The sequence below is a fragment of the Lagenorhynchus albirostris genome, chromosome 11 (assembly GCF_949774975.1).
Source record: "Lagenorhynchus albirostris chromosome 11, mLagAlb1.1, whole genome shotgun sequence".
Lineage (NCBI taxonomy): Eukaryota > Metazoa > Chordata > Mammalia > Artiodactyla > Delphinidae > Lagenorhynchus > Lagenorhynchus albirostris.
Window position 1 is genome coordinate 83281973 of NC_083105.1, and position 20639 is coordinate 83302611.

Here is a 20639-nt window from a genome sequence, read left to right on the forward strand (position 1 = left end):
GGAAAGAGAGAAGCATTCTTAGGTTGCCTAGCGATAAATCTGCCGATGATATCATTCTCGGGGAGGCCAGCCTCCCCCTCCTGTCCCCGCCCGGCTGTCCTTCCTCCCTCCCCACTCTCCCTCCTCGCCCCCTCCCACGCCCGGGTTCAAAGTACAGCGGCGCGGGGTGAGGGAGCTTGAGCAGGACTCGGCGCTGTCACGTGCGCCCGCACATGCCTGGGCGCACGCTGCGCGGCACGTGAGAGGGGGCGGGGCGGGGGCCGGGAGGCTCTGGTGCACCGCCTTCTGCGCGTGCGCACTGGCCCCTGCCCCCGCCTTTACCCTGAAACGGGCTCCGGGGAGCTGGCGGGCTGCCGAGTGGAGGGCGGCCAGGTGGAGGGCCGAGGGCCTACGGCCGAAAGCAGGGCAGGGCAGGGCAGGGTAAGGCAGGGTAAGGCAGGGTAAGGCAGGGTAGGGCAGGGTAGGGCAGGGCAGGGCAGGGTAAGGCAGGGCGGGGCGGGGACGGGGACGCGCCCTCCCGACAGCTGCGCCGCACCCTGCCGCGCCGAGTCCTAGCGGGCCGGCCCGAGGTAGTCATTCATCCCGAATTAAAGCCGGCTGTGACTCGGTGCTCCTCGAACCATTCTGACACAGCAGTTTCCGAGCAGCCCTCCCGGCGCGGGTTAGAGGAAGGTCGACAACCGCCTCGGAGGGCCTTGGGGCGGGCACTTCAAGCCTGGGCCGGCCGCAGCCGGGGGAAGTGACAGGCGGGGGGGGGGGGGGTGACACACCGTGACACACCCAGCGGCGCCGGGAAGCGGGCCAGACCCTGGCCTGACCTGGGCTCGTCTTGCTAGAGAAACCCCTGGCAGTAGGTGTGGGTGTGGTGAAGTATCTTTCATTGATCTCAGTTTTGCAAATTGAATTCCCACTAATTAAGCACTAGGGGATTTAGTTAACTGTGGTCAATATATTGGGACTTAACGGGGAAGGTGTAAAGGAAAAGAAGTGATTTTATGGCCCTGATGGATTCTGCATGGTGCCGTAAAGTGAAGGAAATTAATGTAGTCAGGGGCTGAGGGATGGGTTTTTTAAGTTGTATTTTTTAAAAAATATGTAGAAACACTTTCTCTTAGGAAAAATGATCAAGTCGCACACTTTCACTTTTTGAAGTGATCACAGGCTGATTTTGTAACACGTCTGGAAACGTGCATGTTTATAAAGGATCTGAAATGAGTAATTCCTTTGGAGGAATTTGGAGTTCATGACACCCTTTGGATAACCGGGTGCAGACAGCAGTGTTACAAAGATAGGGAAGCACCGCTACCCCTCTGCAGATTTAGTTTGCGTCATGTGATGGAAAGCGATCTCGGGGGTTGCCAGTAATATTTGGACAAGTCAGGTGCCAGTATGTGCTAAGACATCCTAGAGTGGTTGCAAACTCTCCAGCGTAAAGGGCACAGTGAGTGCCACCCTGGAGACAGACTGGTATGAGCTAACACATTCACAAAGCACAAAATGAATTCATTGTTTGCTGTTTGCTTTGTAATGAATACGTATGCATAATGTCCTATAGGTTGAGTTTGAATAACACTTCGCTACCACCCAAACTGTTTGTACGAAACAGCTTAGTTATTAATAACGCTCTGAAAGTTGAAAAAGCAAAGGTAGACTTCCAACATTTAGTCAACAAATATATATCGAGCTCTTCCTATGTGCCAGGCGTTGGGGATACAGCAGTGACCCATACAAATTCATCACCCATCATGGTGCTCAAAACTTGCAGTAACGCCTCCCAAGTTCCCAGGCATTTGCTAATCAATTATTATTTATGACAGCTAGCACTTATATCCCTCTGCACTGGATCTTTTTTTCATTTGGAGCTTAGGAAGATGCCAGGCAAAAGGCATCAATTTTCATCCCTTTCTCCTGTCCCCTCTCCCTTCCCTTAACTCTCTGGGGCCATACTAGCCTCCCTGCTCCTTTTCTAACAGGACAAGCTTGGTCTTTCTCAGAATATTTGCACTTGCTCATCCATCTGCCTGCAACACTCAGTCCCCAGATGGGGGATAGCTGATTACAACTGCACCCACACCTTTTTTTTTTTTTTTTTGGCCATACCACTGGGCATGCGGGCATGATATTTCCCAGACCTGGGATCGAACCCGCACCCCCTGTAGTGAAAAACGCAGCATCCTAACCACTGGAACGCCAGGGAAGCCCACGTCTACCTTTTTTTTAGGTCTCTGCTCAAATGCCACTTTTTCAGAGAGGCCCTCCCTGAGCATCCCATAGGCAATAAATAAAATGCCACCCCTCCATCATTATTTTTGATCTGTTTTTTCTTCATAGCAGGTATTACTCCTGACATTATGTATATACTGATGTATATGAATACACAGACATATTGTTTGTTTATTGCTTGTCTGTCTCATTAGGATGAATAGGGACTTTTTTCACAGCTATTTGTCTAATGCCAAGAATGGTACCTGGCAATAAATAAATATTTATTTATTTGCCTTTTTTAAATAAACATGTATTGATTCTCAACAGACATTTGCTGGATGAATGAATGAATCTCTGGCAAGCACTTCAGCTTGATGACCTCACCAAAGACAACACAACACTGGCCTCTCAAAGCATCCCCGTCCATGTTAAAGTTCATTTCACCAACACTTACTGAGCACCTGTGTGACAGACATCGACAAGTGGTAAGGAGTCAAAGGCAGTTAACATCTGATACCTGCAAATGGGAAAAGACTCGGAGTGACTTGGAAACTGATTGGATTTTATTGTCGCAATAAAATTATAGATACAGTATTTAAGCATTAATAGAGTTCCCCTAACAATAGAGTTAATATCACTTTCACCTTAGTCCAAATGATTACATCTTATGTTAAAAGAAATTGTTCACTTAACTGAGATACCTTCTTTGAAATTTAAAATTAGAGTCTGATCATTTCTCCATCCCCTGAGTCAGAGAGAACAAACCTGTAGAAGAAGTAAGTGTCAAAACAGATCGTATCTCAGCTCTCAGATGGCCACTGAACCTGTGTGAAACTCAGTGGGACCAACTGAATTCAACCCCTGATGGAATGTACAACACATGTTACTAGGGCTTGAAGGTCCCAGATGCTTCTGCTCTTCACCGGCTCTGCCAGCTGTGGTAAGCTTTGTCCCTTAGGCAATAAGCTTCTTCAAGGCAAGAGCCAGTATCTGTTTATCAGTGTATGCTCAGCACCTAGCACAATGCCTGGCATACAGTAAGCACTCAATAAACAGCTGTTGAAATCCAAACTCTCCTCCCCATTCCCACAATCATTGTCCTAGTTCCAAGCATTATCATCTCACACCTGGGTTATTGCAAGAACCTGCTCAGTGGTCATGGTCCAGTCTTCCTTTCCCATGCATTGGCCACACTCCCAGCTCAGTTAACTTTTTAAACACCAGTAGTGCACTAAACAATAGTTAGGAACAACCCATTACATGAAGAAGGCATGAAAGCTTCAACTTCCCTTCTAGTTTCACTTCCCTTTACTCTGTCCCTTCTCCTACTGCCCCCAACCAGACGATGGGCATCGACTGCGCTTGTTGCACTGAACTACCACAAATTCCTGAATACTGTATGCTCTGCACTCTCAAATGTTTGTCCTTGGGTAGAATAACCTTATTTGGAGGTCTCCTACTCAGTTCTCAAAACTCAGCCCAAATTACATCCCCTCTGTGAAAATTTCCAAAACTCTCTGAGTCAAAAAGTAACCTCACCCACTCCTTTGCTTTGTGTTTTCTTAGCCCTTTCTTTAAATCTCCACTTGGCTGTTTAAACTCTCACTCCACAAACATGCGTGTGAAAGAAATTATGTCCTTATTTCTCTCATTAAGTCTAACTTCAAGCCACCTCCCCAAGGGCTGGTGGGAAATAATCTCAGGCATTGTGGGCTGTCCCGCTCCCACCCTCCTTAGGATTTTACAAGGACCTGGGATTTTCACAAGGAAAGGACCTGCTCATACTCAAACTGTCTGAGATAATTGTCAGTATCCAAGTTTGCCGCTTTCTGGATGGGTGTCTTTGCTGAGGCGGGAAGAGCCAGGCCTTGGGGCCGTTGAGTCCCCATTCCTGCCTGGGCCTTTGCCACATCAAAGGAACTGCAGACTTGTGACCCCACTGCCTTATTGCTTCTGCCTGTATTCCTTCCTCCTAACATAATCTCCAACTTTGGAGAGGGTTACAGGGACCAGGCAGTTAACCTAAATGAGTGATGTTGGCTGAGAATAAGACCACAGAGAATAATAAGGACCACAGTGAATCGGAGGTTGTACCCCCTTAAGAGGGGCAGACATTACACAGCTCCAACTAATTGTAGCCAGGTGAAAAGGTAGCCCAGGACTGCCAGGCCGTTGGATTTTTCCAGGAGAAGCTGAAGTCTAGATTTTAATGTGAAATCTACTCTCAAAATGTTGACAACTATTTTTAAAAACCTCAAAACACTATTCCTTATAAATGAAGCATATCTGTCAAAGTATTAGCCTGGAGAAGCCCACTTTGAGACCTCTGCTTAAAGAGGGGGGAAAAAAGGCCTGATGTGAGGTTTCCTTCAAGCATTTAACTCCAAACTTCCCTGATATAAGTAGCCCTGAAGTCATTCTTGAAAATGGGTGGAGGGAAAAATGCAATGAGAACAGACACCAACAATGTCTCAATAAATTACCCTGTCACGCCTGGGACTCTTCACATTATGTTGTAATAAACTGGGTGTGTCTCCCGCACCTGGGCACTCAAACACTGCTGCTGCTCAGACGGGCACCACCTCCAGCCTCACTTGGCCCTCGCTGCTGTGACTGTTTACTTGTCCTTAGCTCAAGTTTCTTTTATGACCCTCCCAGACCTCTCTCCCACTTACCTCAAGACCTCTCTGCTTATCTCCCCAGTCTCCCTACTTCATCAGGAGAATTCAAACCATGGGGCATCATCTCCCTAACTTTCACCCTTCCAACCTCCCTCCTCCCACACCCTTGCTTCCCTTCCTGCCACTGCAGAGGGAAATGTAGCCCTTCTGCTCAGAGCCAGTCCTTCTATCTGTGTCTGATAACTGCCTGATAACTGTTAAAACTCCACTACCCTTTCCACACAGTGGGTCTGGATCTCTGTTAAGGGAGTTCTGTTACTCATTCATCATTGTACTCCTGGAGTCTAGTACACTGCCAGGGACAGGCAAGATGCCCAATAAGCATTTATCGAATAAACGCTTTTTTTTTTTAATCTGGGGGCTGTACCACAGTTCCTAAAAATTGTCTAGAGACGTAAGACAACTGTTGACACCTGATGCTTCATGGGTTATTGATATAGAGAGAGTAGTTTCCCCTGACTCTGAGAGTGGGCTAAATTTGGAGGAGATAATCCAGGAGGGAATGTGGCTGGCAGGCTAGGGAGTTCCTCCTGGGTCAGGTCAGTGCCGTCCAGCTGTGAGTTTGCTGTATTAATACCTCCTACTTGTCTTCTCTGATCACTGCTGGTGAGGCTGGCCTCTGGCACTTGCTGAGGGGAGCAAGGGGGAAGCCTCCACGTCCAAGGTGTCACATTGTTGTCTGTCCCCTCAGGTTCCACCTGAGGACACCACACTGCATTAGCAGATTGTCCCTTGGGGAAAGACGATAGGCACCAAGCTTTCTTATTCCTTGTATATTTTGAGACATTTTTCTATTTTCTTTTCCTCTAACCTTTAAACCTTTAAAAAAATATTTTGATGGTATATTAAAGTCTGTATAAATTAATTATACTTAACTTTAATCCTACTCTCATATTCTATTTTATATCTTCCTTATTACCCTATTCACCTTCAACCTTTTCTTCTTTTGAATTTCATCTGTTTAAAATTATTTCATAAATAACTTCACTCTTATTTTAATTTTAACAAGTTATTTGAACCTTCTGGTATCCTTTCAAACTTTATTTTCTTGTTCTCATCTTTAGTCAGCTTCTTTTATAGTCCATGTTGTACTTCTGTTTTATGAGTTTTCATAATTCTCCTGGTTTAAAATTTTGCCTTACTATTCCTTTAAGATTTTCTTATTTCTCAGTTTTCAGCTTTTAATTGGTTTTAAATCTTCCAGAATCTTTTAGCGTCACATTTTAATCTTTATTCTCTCTTCAATTCCTTCTTGACACTATAACTTTTCTACATTTTTTCTTATTTATTATCTGTCAATCAGTCTAGTCTAATTATTTGTAAGAAGCACATTGAAATTAAGAAAACTTCTCTGCCCCTGCCCCACTTCTGCCGACCATCACTGTAAGTACTTGTTTTGTATTTTGCATTCATGTTGCCTTTTTGACACAGCATTCTGTGCAATCTTTAGTTTCATATTGTATATCTTTAAATCTATGGTTTCTAATTGTTTTAATTAATTTCTTTTGGTTGCAAGGAACAAACTTATTCCAATTACCTCAAGTGATGGGCATTTTACTGTAAGAATGAATGTGCAAAAGAGGAAGCAGGAATCTCACCCACTATGTAGGCCAGGCATCATGCCTATCCTATGGGACATCCTCAGAAAGAGCTGGAACTGCTGTGGATTTGGTCACTAGAACAAAACAAAACAAAATTCAGAAGCAAATGTAATATCAAAGTGGGAATTTTCATTCTATTGTTTGTTAATACAGGTAACCTACCAAAATCTGAATTTCAAAGAAGAGAATCATATGGAGATCCAGGAATAAGAATCAAGCTACACAAAAGGGAAAAAAAAGGTTAAAAAGTTCAGGTAGCTCCAGATTCCTCCATAGCAATATTTACTACAGAAGACAGAGGAGTACCATTGCTACCCAGAAGCTACCCAGAACCAATGAACCAACAGCATTGGCATTATCTGGGAGCTTATTAGAAACGCAGAATTTCAGTTGCCATTCCATAGCTGTTGAATCAGAATCTGCGTTTGACCAGATTTTCGGGTGTTTTCTAGGCTGCTTCTTTGAACTTTGCTTGCAATTTTCTTTGGTCTTCTTTTTTTTTTTTTCTTTTTTCTGAGAAAGCCTGTTTATGTAATTTAATTGAGATTGGAGATATTTGTCTGCACATTAGAACGACTTGAGGGATTTTTTTTTAAAACGTGCATGGATCATACCCCCAGAGAACTTGACAGAATTGGTCTGGGAGGATGGCCAGTTTTTCAGAAGCTCCCAATGTCATTACAATATACAGCTAAGGCTGAAAATCATTGAATCAAGGAAAACCAAATCCATGAACCCGTCCTGAAAAAATTACTGAAAGATGGACACCAGACAACAAAGAAATGAATCAAAAGAAAGAGTTCAAAAATGAAGAAGCTGGGTTGAGGTAACTATTGAATTAAATAAAAAATAAACTACAACTAAATACCTTGGAATTTTGGTTAAATAATATAATAATTGGAGCTCTAGAAGACAAACATGTTATCGTGTACCCCCTAAATTTCTGCTTATGTTTGGTGCCCTCTCTCAACAAATCCATTATTTTCTGGGGTTTCCATCATTCATTCTCAGGGGTTCACACAAGTGATGGCTGCCCCATGTCCCGCTTTTTGGCACCTCACCCCGGGCACACTCTTCTTCAGCTGAGAGACTTGACAATGCAAGTGGTGACTTACCTTGCCAGTCTGCTCTGGGTTTCTAAAAAAGAGCCAGAAGTATGGACTAGAAAACTAGGGAAAGCCTTGTGATACTAGATCAGAGTTAGAGGGATTAGAATGAACTCATGATGATATTTATATAAACTGCACAGCTCCTGTCTCTCTGAGGCCCTACCTTGCAGATTCCAGTGCTCAGCTGCCCTAACCCCTGATCTCCTCCTCCTTAGCTCAGAGGGACTGCCGCTCTCTGCTTGGATTCCAGATTGCTACACTGCAGTCAGGAGAATTTCCCCAGGCAGACAGCCAGGAGTCATGAGGCTCACCTCTTAGGTTTCCCTGCCTACAGGGATTGATTGCAGTCTTGCGTTGCCGGCTCTGTCCTGTGCTGCTGCTTCTCCAATGTCTGAAAACACTTGCCTTAGACATTTTGCCTAGCTTTATAGTTAAAACAAGAGGGTTAGTACCAGATACTGCATCATAGACAAAAGCAGAAATGCTGAACTATATATTTGATAATAGTATTGTATTAATGTAAAATTTCCTGAAATTGATCATTATAATGTGGTTATGAAAGAACTCCTGTTCTTAGGATATACATGCGGAAGTACTTGGGATAAAGCTGTCTACAACTTACGCTGAAATGGTTTAGTCAAAACAATAATAATACAAATAGTATTAATTCGTAGATTTGTAGAGGGAGCAAGAGTGAGAGAGAGATTGATAAAGTATATGTGGAAAATGCTATTGGGGAGAATCTAGATGAAGTGTATACGGGAATTCATCACACTATTTTTGTTAACTTTTCTAGAAGCTTGAAATGTTTTCAAAATAAATAGTGAACAAAACATCCCCTTGAGTGTGGACTGGGCTTAGGCTTCACGTCCCGAGTTAGTATGGAAAGAAAGAATAGTAACTTTATAGTGAAGAACCCTGGCAAGCACCACCTTCACTAGGTGATCAAGGTTGACATCACCAGCTGTTAAGTCATGTGGACGTCACGTACCCACTGATACTATGTGATGAGCAGATTTTCTTACTCAAGATTTATAACCCAAATTAAGAACTAATGGGTATCCTTAAATACACTTTTCCTTAAATGACTTTTCAAATAGGGTAAATATTAGCCATTCCATTTACTTCTACCTAATTTAAGTAGCATCTGTCTCTAGAGAAATGAGGATGATATGTGTGAATTTATCAACTTTATTCTAATTTTAGAGTCCTGAGCAATTTAGGACATTGCGAAATCAGGTGCTCGGCCATTGTCGCCCACTACCCAGCCCCATTCATCAGAGTGGTCATTTGGATCACCCTTGCTGTGCGGCCCCTTTACCTGTTGACGAAGGCCTCTTCTCATACAGCTGACCCGGCTGGAACCCAGATTGCCCGGTTTCGAGGGATGGGTTAGCAGGTTGATGAGTTGGCGTGCCACGGTCCTGGCCGCTTTGAAGGTCAGTGTGGCTCCATTCCTTTCTCACCAGCAAACTCTCTGACGCCTGCCTTTGGAGAGTAGCGGTCCTCTTCTGGGAAGTTCGTTGTGGTAAGAAGCCTAACGTGCTGGTTTTCCTCACAGGGTTTAGCATCAGCCTGCAAGACCTCTGGAATTTTAATACTCACTCCCCTCCCCACATTTGCGGCTTTAGTCATTTCTTCTTTCTGGTTGTTGGGGAATATGTACGTTGGCAAAGGTAAAAAGCGAATTGCCCATCTTTACATCTGTCAAGCTCCAAAGCACCGTTATCAAGCATCCAAGGCATGTTTCAGGAATCTTTTTCCTTCAGTTTGGATCTAGGTTTATGATAAACTGTAGTTGTTTTGCCTTAACCTTGATACTTTCTGCCCAAAGCACATGGGGTTGGTTTGGAGTGTATGTCCCCTCCTTCCTCTCACACGGGGAGAACGTGTGCTCTCCAGCTCACACACAGCACAAAGTAATTGAACCAGAATAGGGCAAAAATAATGTCTCCTAAATTCTATCTTTGAATTTTCCCCAAATGTCTTCACTTAGAATACTTCTGATGTACTTAACCTTTCTCATTCCTGCTCATGAAATTATATTGATTCTATTGACCAGGTGGGCTATTGGGTTTTGGTTCATTATTAATCCGGATATCCCATGCCTAGCATTCAGTAAATATGTTTTTAAATTAGTTAATTCATCCATTCACTCATTCATTCATAAAATGAATGGCCCTTCTAAAGTTTTAATGTCTCTAATATTGGAAATAGGTAATATTGGGTGGTATTGACAATTTATTACGCAGTTGAGAGAAGCATTGCATTACCTTTTATTTCATGGTTTGAAAATATTTTTTGAGGAAGTTCTATCTTGAGAGAATAGTATACTCTACATTTATTATAAATTGATAATAAATTAACTAGATAACGTTAAATACATTTTACAATAGAGCCTAAAGGGATAAACTGATGAAACATGGTATCATGTTTTATAGCTGAGAAAAAATAGTTTTCCAGATGAATATATTCAGTCCCTGTAAGGAGAAAAATGTAGTGAAACGGGTATGAGGTAACTGATGTTCATAACTCTCTTTTTCCTTTAGACGCTAAGGTCCCTATGATGGCAGACCTCATGGAGCTCACAAAACTTCCTCGTGGTGCCTGCCAGTGTTATGAGACCAGGCACCACAGAGGCTCAAGACCAGCTCAGGGGATCAACTTTAACAGAGATTGCTCCTGGTTATTTCCTTTCTCATGCTGGACAATCCCCTATGGATTCAGCAACTCTCCCCTCACCAGACCTTCTGAAATCCATAGTAAGCATTAGGTTATTAGATCACAGTAGTGAATGAGTCTGAAAATGGCATTCCCCCCCACCCCACAATTCAGAGATTTTTGTCCTGGGGTGCGGTGGAAGAGTCTCATCTTGTGACCTTCTTCTGAGTCTTGGCATGTTGGACCGATAGTACTTGCTCACTAACCCTGGAAGGATTACCACGTGGAGCGGAGTATTCCTGACATGTTACTTTAAGGATATTGCTTAAATCTAGAAGTGCTCTCTCCAATACTCATCTTCAATAGACAAGACATTTCCAGATTATACCAATCCTATATATCATCTAGAGAAAAGTAACGTATCTAGAACGTACAAATGCAGTAATCAGGATACAGGTTATCATCAGGTAATTCTATCCATGTGAAAGTGTTGTCTGGACAGGCAAAGCAAAGGCAAAAATAGGCTACGGTCTTGGCCTCAGAACTCTTTCCTCTTAAGCTGGGTGCTCAGCATAGCTCACCCCGTTCCATTTGAGCATTTGACTTGTAAATTCTGCTGAGATTCAAAAAGCCTGGGGTGCAAATCCTGGCTCCACTACCTAACTGCATAAACTTGGGAAAATCGCTTATATGTCTTTCTGTCTGTTTCCTTATCTATGTAAAGAAATGGGGATGGTATAAGGTCCACGAGTGTTTGGAGCTCCGTGAACGTTCAAATGCTAAACAAACATTAGTTGTAGCTGGTTCTTAGGAGGCAGTCTAGCATAGAGGTCAAGAGCATGGACTCTGAAGTGAAGCAGTCTGGTTTGAGTCTCACTTACCAGCATCATGACCTTAGGTGTTACTTCTCTAATTCTTTGTTTCCTTGCCTGTAAAAAGGATGATTTTAATGAGCTAGAATAGCTATAAGGATTAAATGACACAATCTAAAACCTCCTGTATTTGCATTTCTTTCTGGGTGAATTCTGTGGCCATGAACTACTGTGGGAAGCCCGGAAGGACGGAAGACAGATGCGGCCTCCACTGGGGATGGTGGGCCTGCATAGCCCAGCTGCGTTGGGCCCTTTCTGGGGCCACAGCGCTGCACAGGGCTCTGCAGCCCATTCCCACGCGTGAACTCTATGCAGCGGCCCCCTGTGAGGTGCAGTGGCCCTGCCCTTCCTGTGCCCCAGACAATGTGAGCAACATGCAGCCACTGGATAGGTTGTAAAACTAGTTTTCTTGGTGTCTTGCCATCTAATCAGTTCTCACGTGAGTGTCTTTCTGGGTCAGAGGATCATGAGTTCTTGGGTTCACTGTGGTCAGAGTCAATAGCCACCTAACAGGAAGTTGCCTCACTAACGAGATAATTCAGGATTTCTTTGGAACTTCAGTCTGTTGCTGGGTGACACACTCCAATATCTCAAATCCACACAGATCTTCCGTTTTTCTAACTAGCGCAATTGAACATCCCTTAGTCAGGAACATCCTAGGAGTCCCAGGCTGTCAAACACCCTTAATTACATTCAGACTGATTGGCGTCTCATATCTGGAGCCCTAAACTGCTAGGCAAGTCACCTGAGTCTAGTCAGGTCACGATGGCTCTTCCTGAGTTAGGCAATTGTTCCCACGAACAATCTTCACGTTTCTGGTGTGGAAAAGAGATATGACAGTGGCTATTTGCTACGTGTCTCTTACTATATATGCTGGGCACTCTGCTAAGCACGTAACATGTACTAATTTATTAAATTTATGAGGTAGGTGCTACCATATAAGGAAACCCAGAGGTTAAGCAACTTGCTCCTAGTCACACGGCCACCCTTCCCTAGGCTTGTTTTGCCCTTTGCTAGTCCATACCTGATTTTAGCAACAAGTCAGAGGGATAAAAAAAAAAAAAAAAAAAAAATCCCCATAGTAACATTTAATTTGTCTCTAATAATTGCTGAAGACTACTTCTTTCTCTCACTAAATTTACTATAAAGAATTTGATTCCAAACAGTCATATAAAAGAACTTTAAAAACTGGACTAATTTTACAGTCATGTAATTCTGACTCTAAAAAATGTATATTTGTGTCAAAAATAATGTATCATCATTTTATTAATGAGTTTTTTCCCTTAAAAATTGCTTTATCCCCCTAATGTGAAATCTTATTAAAGTTTTATCCTTATTTTTTTCTTGCATGTCTATTCTGATTTTGGCTTATTGAGACCTAACCTGCCTAATATGCATAGGATACAAATTAAATGCTTCCAATATATCCAGAGGAAAACTTCACCCAGTCAGTTGTTTTGTCACCTATAGTAATATCCTTTTAAATCCATTTTTTTTGTTTTGTTTTGTTTTTCCAGAAAGAGCTTTTCTTTAGGGTAGCAATGATTTTGTTGCTAGTTAGACGCTATTTAACAGCAAAATGTCTTAACACCTGGTAGCTACTTAGTAATACTTAATGAACAAAATTAATTAATTAATATGTACTTTTCACAATACTATATTTATATCATATCATATGAGAATGCTTAATTTACAAGTGTTGGTTTAAAAAATTATTAATCAGAAAAAAATCTGTTCATGGGCTAGCTACTAACCATTTCTTGTTACTAACTATTCCCTTCTGTGAAAACATCAAGGGTAGGGTGGGGAGGGAGGGAGGGATGGTGAGGTAGCTACACATGGAAGGGGAACACTTAGAGCCTTGGATCTCAAACCTATGAGACTCAAAGCCTCCTTTTTATGACAAATATTTTGTTATCCTCCTTTACTACCCTGAAACAAAATCCATAGAAAATATAGTCTATAATACACATAATTAAAAAAATATAGAATACCTTCGCTGTAATATAAAGGAGAAATAAAAGGAAAGAAATATATGTATGAAAATACATAAATATAGCTCTACTATAAAACATAATGAAGTAGTCATATACTTACATTGATAAAATGTTGGAATTTAAGAGATATAGGAAAATCTGCAAGTTGATTCTTCTTATATTTGACATTATGAATGAAGACTGAAAAGGTATATTTAAATGTACACATAGAATCAACATGAATCAAGAGTTACTGACACAAACTGTTGCCAGTGCATTTTTTTTTTTTTTTTTTGCGGTACGCGGGCCTCTCACTGTTGTGGCCTCTCCCGCTGCGGAACACAGGCTCCGGAGGCGCAGGCTCAGCGGCCATAGCTCACGGGCCTAGCCGCTCCGCGGCATGTGGGATCTTCCCGGGCCGGGGCACGAACCCGTGTCCCCTGCATCGGCAGGGGGACTCTCAACCACTGCGCCACCAGGGAAGCCCCTGCCAGTGCATTTTATTGAGGACTCAGTTCCACAAGCCGAGATGTTGCTGGTGACATGATCTTCAGAGACAGTTTCTAGGCTCATAAAATTATACACAATTTTTTCACCAGTAAATTTAAGGCAGGGCGTTAAACGCTGTGAGACACATGTGATGATACTTTTTCATTGTTTGCAGCTGCTCTGTACGTTGTGGAAGGTTTACCATCCCTGCTCTTCACTGTATTACATGGTGCCTCTGATCACTGGGATCACTGGAAACACCCCTGCAAATTTCCAAATGCCCCTCGTGGGTAGAACCGCCTTCGTTGAGAAGCACCTCCCTGGAGATTTGTAATAAGCTGGGATACTTTTTTTTTTACTGTCTTGCCAAAGAGTCTGGAATACCCAACAGTGGTTTCCTAGTATATTGCTTCATTGAACTTTCAATCCACTTTTTATAAAATTTTTATTTGGGAAATCTTGTTGGAGCAATTGAATACAATATATATGTTTGAGCCAACTCATCTGTAGGGCAATGCCATTCTCACTTCAGGCTAACTGAATATCTTTTCATATCTAGGCAAATACAGTCATCTTTGCAAATTATTTCCTTTAAAAATATGGACTTTAGATTCTTGTTTCTATTTAGGACATTCTAATTCTTCAATGATTCAAGGCAAGTTGAGTGAGTGTGGACTTTGTAATGGTTTACTAATCCCTTGTCTTGTCAGTTTCCCTCTGAAATCTGCACACCCTTCATGAGTTACAAAATTATCACTTGACAGCTGCTAAGTGGCCTCAGTGAAATGAGTTGTTCCTTTTGATCAAATCCATAGTAGATAAAAATGACCAATGGCTGCTAGGCTTTACAGAGAAACTAAGTTTAAAACTTTCAAACTATTGTTACTTTGTCACTTTAGAAATGAGTCAGGGAGTGCCAGCAAATAAAATACGTTTTACTATTATTTCTTTTTTTGGCAAAGAAACACTTTAAGTCCTTGAAGTAAGAGGCCCATACGCTTTCAAATCCAATGCAGCAAGGCAAATTAATATAAAGATAAACAGCCAACTTCCTCGGTAGTGAGTATCTTCATTTTCTCCGGGTCTCTTCAAGTAAGGAATTACCCTAATCCTGCAGCGTTGGAGCCCCACAAGGTTGATGGACGGTAGCTGCTGCCCCCTAGTGTAGGACTCCTTGTTACTGCACACACTGGGTTGGAATAACCAGAAGCCCACTGCCAAATGCATAGGAAATAAACAAAGGTGTTGTGTTTAAATGATGCAGATAATTGAGAACTTTTTCAAGTATATCATTCTATTAGAACGAGTAGTTACAACACTTTTTTGTAATTGTTTGAAGAAAAAGTCGTTTAAATGTTTTCCTGTCATTGCTTAGAGTCTGACGTTCTCATCATCATTTTCTGCTCTTCCCACTTCAGGGCTGGCTACGTAATTTGCAGGGCCCACTGATAAATGAAAATGTGGGACCCTTTGTTTAAAAAACAGGACAAGAGAGCCATTAAAAGTACTAAAATATGTACCAAAATAGTTTTTCCTTTCTTTTTCAACCTCTCCCTTGACTTGTTATGGTGGTTTTTATTTGCTATTTAATGTAAATTTTTTTGAAATTTTTAATTAGTTGAATGAATTTTATCATTCATTTTTATACTGTGCAATGCAAATTTTAAGTGCAAATATAAGAACAAATATAATTGTAGTAAGTGCAAATTAACTCATACTGTGAAATCACTGAAACTATACAATTCATATTTTGTAGCTTATACACACTTATGTATTTTGTTCTTCCCAGAACAATGGAAATGGTAAAAAAAAGTATTTCAAATGTTTTTATTTCACTTCCTGATTCATGCACATTCAACCAACATTCTCTACCTTTGGCTTACTGATGAGTAAGTAAGGACTGAATGGAAAAGGGACTATGGGTTGCCCGATCTTTCCCTTTTCTTCTATGTCAAAATATGCAGCATAAGTGCTTGGCTAGGTAACAGGAGGAGGAAAGAATATGATAGGGTTTCTTGGTCATTTGTGTTTTTTAAACACCTTTGCCTTCTATTTGCATTAGGAGCAAGTTATGGTTCCAAAGGAAAGAATGGCCTCTCGGGGCTCTCAGTGCCCCCATTTACTCAATCATAGATGTAGCACATTTGGGGACTTCTCTGGAGGTCCAGTGGTTAAGACTTCACCTTCCAATGCCAGGGGATGCGGGTTCAATCCCTGGGAGGGGAGCTAGGATCCCACATGCCTTGCGGCCAAAAAACCAAAACATAAAACGGAAGCAATATTGTAACAGATTCAATCAAGACTTAAAAAAAAAAAAAGATGCAGCACACTTATCTTGTACTAGCTTTGAATGTCGCTGAACTCCCTGGTGTTGTAGACCCACTGGAATTCTGTGTTCATGGGACGTGGAGAATGCTGTCTGCAGATGGGGAGCTAAGGAATGATGGACACACATGTTTCATCTCCTCTGCTCATGTGCTCGCTCCACTGTCGCATTTAACTTCACTTACAATTCACAAGGTCAAAAATCAAATTATCAAGAATTTCATGACAGTGACAGCAGAGCATTAAACCAATCACAGGGAGGGCCCCTCCGAGTTCAGGACCTTGTACAGGTTGCAGGCCCATGAATCTGGCCTCTTGTAACTTGAATCAGTTACACAAATGTACACCCCAAATCTGTTTTGCTTGTTTGGACTTCCATTATTTCCAAATGGGAATGTGTAATTCAGGGTCTTTGGGAGAATGTGGAGAGACTTTTCTTAGTGTACAATCACCAGTCAACAGTTACTTGCAGGCAGGGACAGCTGAAGTGGGATTCTGTGGCTGGAGCCTCGTGCTTGGGCCCTGGCCCGGGGGGATGGGGGGGGAAGGTGGGATGGGGTGGGGTGGGGTGTGGTACCATGGTTTCATTCAGAGCCATCATTCTGAGGTGGGGATAAAGATCATTATTGTAGGGATTGTGAGAGAAGGTTTACTACATCTAATGGGGCATGCTCTAAAAGACTAGAAGGATATTTGCTGTAAAGAAATAATTGTGACAAGAGGCAAACTTTTAAATTTTTAAACTTCATAATATTAAGGAATAGACTAGTAATAGTGTTTTTTCAGCGTAACCTTTCAAAATGTGTCTAAATATGCCTGGTAGCAGGGCTGAATTTTAGTTGAAAATTTATGAAACCAAGGATTCAATCAAAATGCACTTGTTCTGTGAGTACCAGGCTTAGAGCCCGTGCTGAGAGTGAGGGAGTCCAGAGGTAGAAGGCAAAGTTCCTGCCTTCCAAGACCCATCTGGTTTGGAAATCAGAACAATAGCCACGAAATTATGAAGAAACGGTAGAAGGGCCAGTTTTAAAATTTTTTCTAGTCTAGTAATGAAATTTTATCTTACTCAATTTAGACAAAAATCTCTTAAAGACATAATTGGTTTCCTACCCTCTCAAAGGGTATCTTGAACGTGGTTTGATTTTTTTCCTTGATGTCCAACACACATTGGCATTAGCCCGTTAGAATTTTAAAATTATTTCTTCTCCTCCTCCAAGAAATTTCTTTCTCCTGTTTTCTTCCCTGGGTGTAGAGTTATCGGCTCTTCCTTCCCTGAATGATCAGCGTATGTTTCTACCAGACCTTCTGTGTGTTTCTACCATTTCTTCATTTGCTGCCTCTCATATGGTAGAGGCTGAATATCAGCTAATGAAATCTGTATCCAAGTAGAGCTCTTTATTCCTTTGTGTAGATCCATATTTCCAACTGGTATCATTTTCTTTCTGCCCAAAGGACTTCCTTTAACATTTCTTGTAGGGCAGGTATTTTGGCCGTGGATCCCTTCAACTTTGTTTATTTCACTTTTTTTTTTTGAAAGATGATAATGATCTTCACAACCAGCCATTAGCGGTACGCGGGCCTCTCACTGCTGTGGCCTCTCCCATTGCGGAGCACAGGCTCCGGACGCGCAGGCTCAGCAGTCATGGCTCACGGGCCCAGCCGCTCCGCGGCATGTGGGATCTTCCCGGGCCGGGGCACGAACCCGTGTCCCCTGCATCGGCAGGTGGACTCTCAACCACCGTGCCACCAGGGAAGCCCCAATGGAGTAAGTTTTTATTCCACTGATCTTGTGACCTTGACCAGTTAGTCCACCACTGTAGATATGTATTTGGTTTTCCTACACTGGAAGATTCCATGGATTTGGTTTCATTTCTGCTAGACTTTATGAAGAAGTAAAGTCTTGCCTCTTATCAATTATTGAAAGCATTGTAGAATTAAGCTATAAGTCTAAACCACAGGCCCATAAGAATTAGAATGAATCTTAGAATCATGGAGTCCAATCCCTGCCCTAAGTCCATACAAAAAACTTTCATATTTTAGAGATAAAGAAGCTGTGGCAATCATGTAAGAATTTTCATTTGCCACATGTATATGACAGAAGCCATATTTTATGTATGAAGATCGTGTTCCTCTGCCTGAGATTATCTGTCCACATCAGGGAGTGTAGTTCCAGTGTCATATCTTTGAATTGAGTTTTGGGATAGAGCAGGAATAATGAAGAGTAGGTAGCAGCACATTAACCTCTAAACATACAGGGTCATTTCCCCTTAGCCTTAATTTACAGGGTCCAGGGTTAGTCTGTCTTTGTATTCATAGCATCTGGCAGAATGTCTGACTCATATTAGGTGCTCAATAAATGTTTTTATTGTTGGATGATAAAAGATCATTAACAAGTATCCCTGGATCAGAGACTGATGCTGGATACTAAAGAATCTACAGAGTAAAGAAACAGCTAAGTAATATGCAATTTGGAAAGGGGATGGTGAAAAAAAACCTTTTTTTTTTTTTAATTTAAAAAGATGACCACAATGACTGTGTCATTGTTTTTCTTGAAAGATCTTTACATAAAATCATTGATCTCTGTTTAAGAGAATACAGCAAGGGCTTCCCTGGTGGCGCAGTGGTTGAGAGTCTGCCTGCTGATGCAGGGGACACAGGTTCGTGCCCCGGTCCGGGAAGATCCCCCATGCCGCGGAGCGGCTGGGCCCGTGAGCCATGGCCGCTGAGCCTGCGCGTCCGGAGCCTGTGCTCCACAACGGGAGAGAAGTGAGAGGCCCGCGTACTGCAAAAAAAAAAAAAAAAAAAAAAAAAGAGAATACAGCAAATGCAATAGAGCCATAAATATGACCATTAAAAGGCACAAAAGACAAGGTAGGAGATAAAAATAATTATATGACTTTTAAAAAAGTGATGAATATTGACAGAGAAGCATAATCCAGGAGTAAGCATAAGGTGACTAATTTTCAGAGCTGGAAGAAATCATAGGAATCATTCTGGTCAGTCCTTTAATTTTACAGAAGATAATGCCAGAGTCCAGAGGAGTGAGATGGCTTTTCAAGGCATCACAGTAAATTGCAGCAAGTGAGGCCTAGAGCCTAATTTCTCTCTCACTACAACCCTTTCTACTCTTCAGCTCAGCCTGCTCCAAATATTTCCTCTTCAGTAGGAAGATCAAATAAAAATACAGACTTGGGGTAAAGATCTAGAACAAAGGGAAAACAAGAAGGTAATTATTTTTATATGCCAAGGGATTTTAAAAATAAATTAAAATCTGAACATGAATATCCATGTCGGGACTTTCCCCAAATTTGAACACCTGCCAAGCACCAGAGTTTCTGTGTAGACGGAATTTTTTAAGTGAAATTTTGCAGCATGAAAACAAATCCCCAACCTTAAACAGATGGGAATTTGTGGGGCAAATACAGCTAATATTCACAATGTCACAAGATCAAGCTTCCAGTTGTGTGAAGACTGCAGGAGCCTAACTTGAGGGAACTTTGGATACAGTAAAGCCAACACAGAGTCCTCCTGCAGAGGGCGCCGGCGAACAGGCAGGGAGAGCACGGCTGCGGCGCACTGCGTCCCCCTGGAAGGTGGGAGCCCCTCTTAAATCAGGCTCTGATCCATCATCACACTCCAGGAGCAACTGGAACTGGAAAGACGCAGTGTCAGGCTTTAACTACGTGCTCCCCGCAGGCAAAATTCCCCACTCTTTATACATGTGTTCTCGGTGCTGCAGGCTGGTTTGGAGAAAGTTAGGCTTTTTCTTAATCCAAGAAACGGTCAACAGAGGTGAAGGAAAATGTATGGAAAATGCATTTTCTCTGAGTTGTGATAAATAGAACAAACAAGTAAAAGAATCATTAAAAAGTACTTCGAACCATTCAAACGTTGAGAATTTGCTTCAATGACATTATAAGGTGAAGAAGTGTAGTTAAACTAATTTCCATTTAGGCAAGAATGTGTTTACTCTCTTTATCTTAGAGATATTAAGCCTAACGGAGCTTTGAACAAATATTTTATTTCATTGAAATATAGTTGATTTACAATGTTATGTTAATTTCTGCTGTACAGCAAAGTGGTTCAGTTATACAGATATATCCATTCTTTTTTATATTCTTTTCCATTATGGTTTATCATAGGATATTGAATATAGTTCCCTGTGATATACCGTAGTACCTTGTTGTTCATCTATTCTATATATAATAGTTTGCTTCTGCTAATCCCAAACTCCCATGAAATATTTTAATGAGGGAACCATGGGCATGGAAGAGAGAGGGGGAGGTAAGCAGATATAGCAGATGGAGTAGACATGTTGAGGAATGTAGCTCTGGGCAAGAGAAAGGAATTTGAGGCAAAGGACACCTGGGCTTTGGAAATGGACCTCAAGCTTGCTTGGTGGATCAAGGACCAGCCTCAGGTTATATAACCCAGGTATCTGGGACAGAGACGGAATTGCTGCATTAGGAATGAGAGGTGATCCTGTCCATTGGAGAAATACTGTACGAGTACCATATATCTACTTGAGTGCTCGTGTACCAGAGTCCGTGGATGAAGAATGTCTCCGGCCGTATCAGTAAACGAACGATGTTGCAGCCATCAAGCTATCAGCCACTGCGGCCGCCCATGACTGCGCACCCTGAGGGGATTCAGGATGGAACAAAGCAGGATACGCCCTAGATAGCTCAGGTGCGTATCACAGGAATGATTTCAATGAGCC

At 42.1% G+C, this 20639-nt stretch overlaps 1 long non-coding RNA gene across 1 annotated transcript; it reads right to left on the reverse strand.

Annotated features, from left to right (window-relative positions):
• Nucleotides 1-2502: 2502 nt before the first annotated feature.
• Nucleotides 2503-7688, reverse strand: LOC132529048 (uncharacterized). Its single transcript, XR_009543363.1, has 4 exons — nucleotides 7603-7688; nucleotides 6650-6705; nucleotides 6485-6561; nucleotides 2503-2722 (listed from the first exon to the last, which is right to left on the reverse strand). It is a non-coding gene; the product is annotated as an uncharacterized LOC132529048 (long non-coding RNA).
• Nucleotides 7689-20639: the final 12951 nt, after the last annotated feature.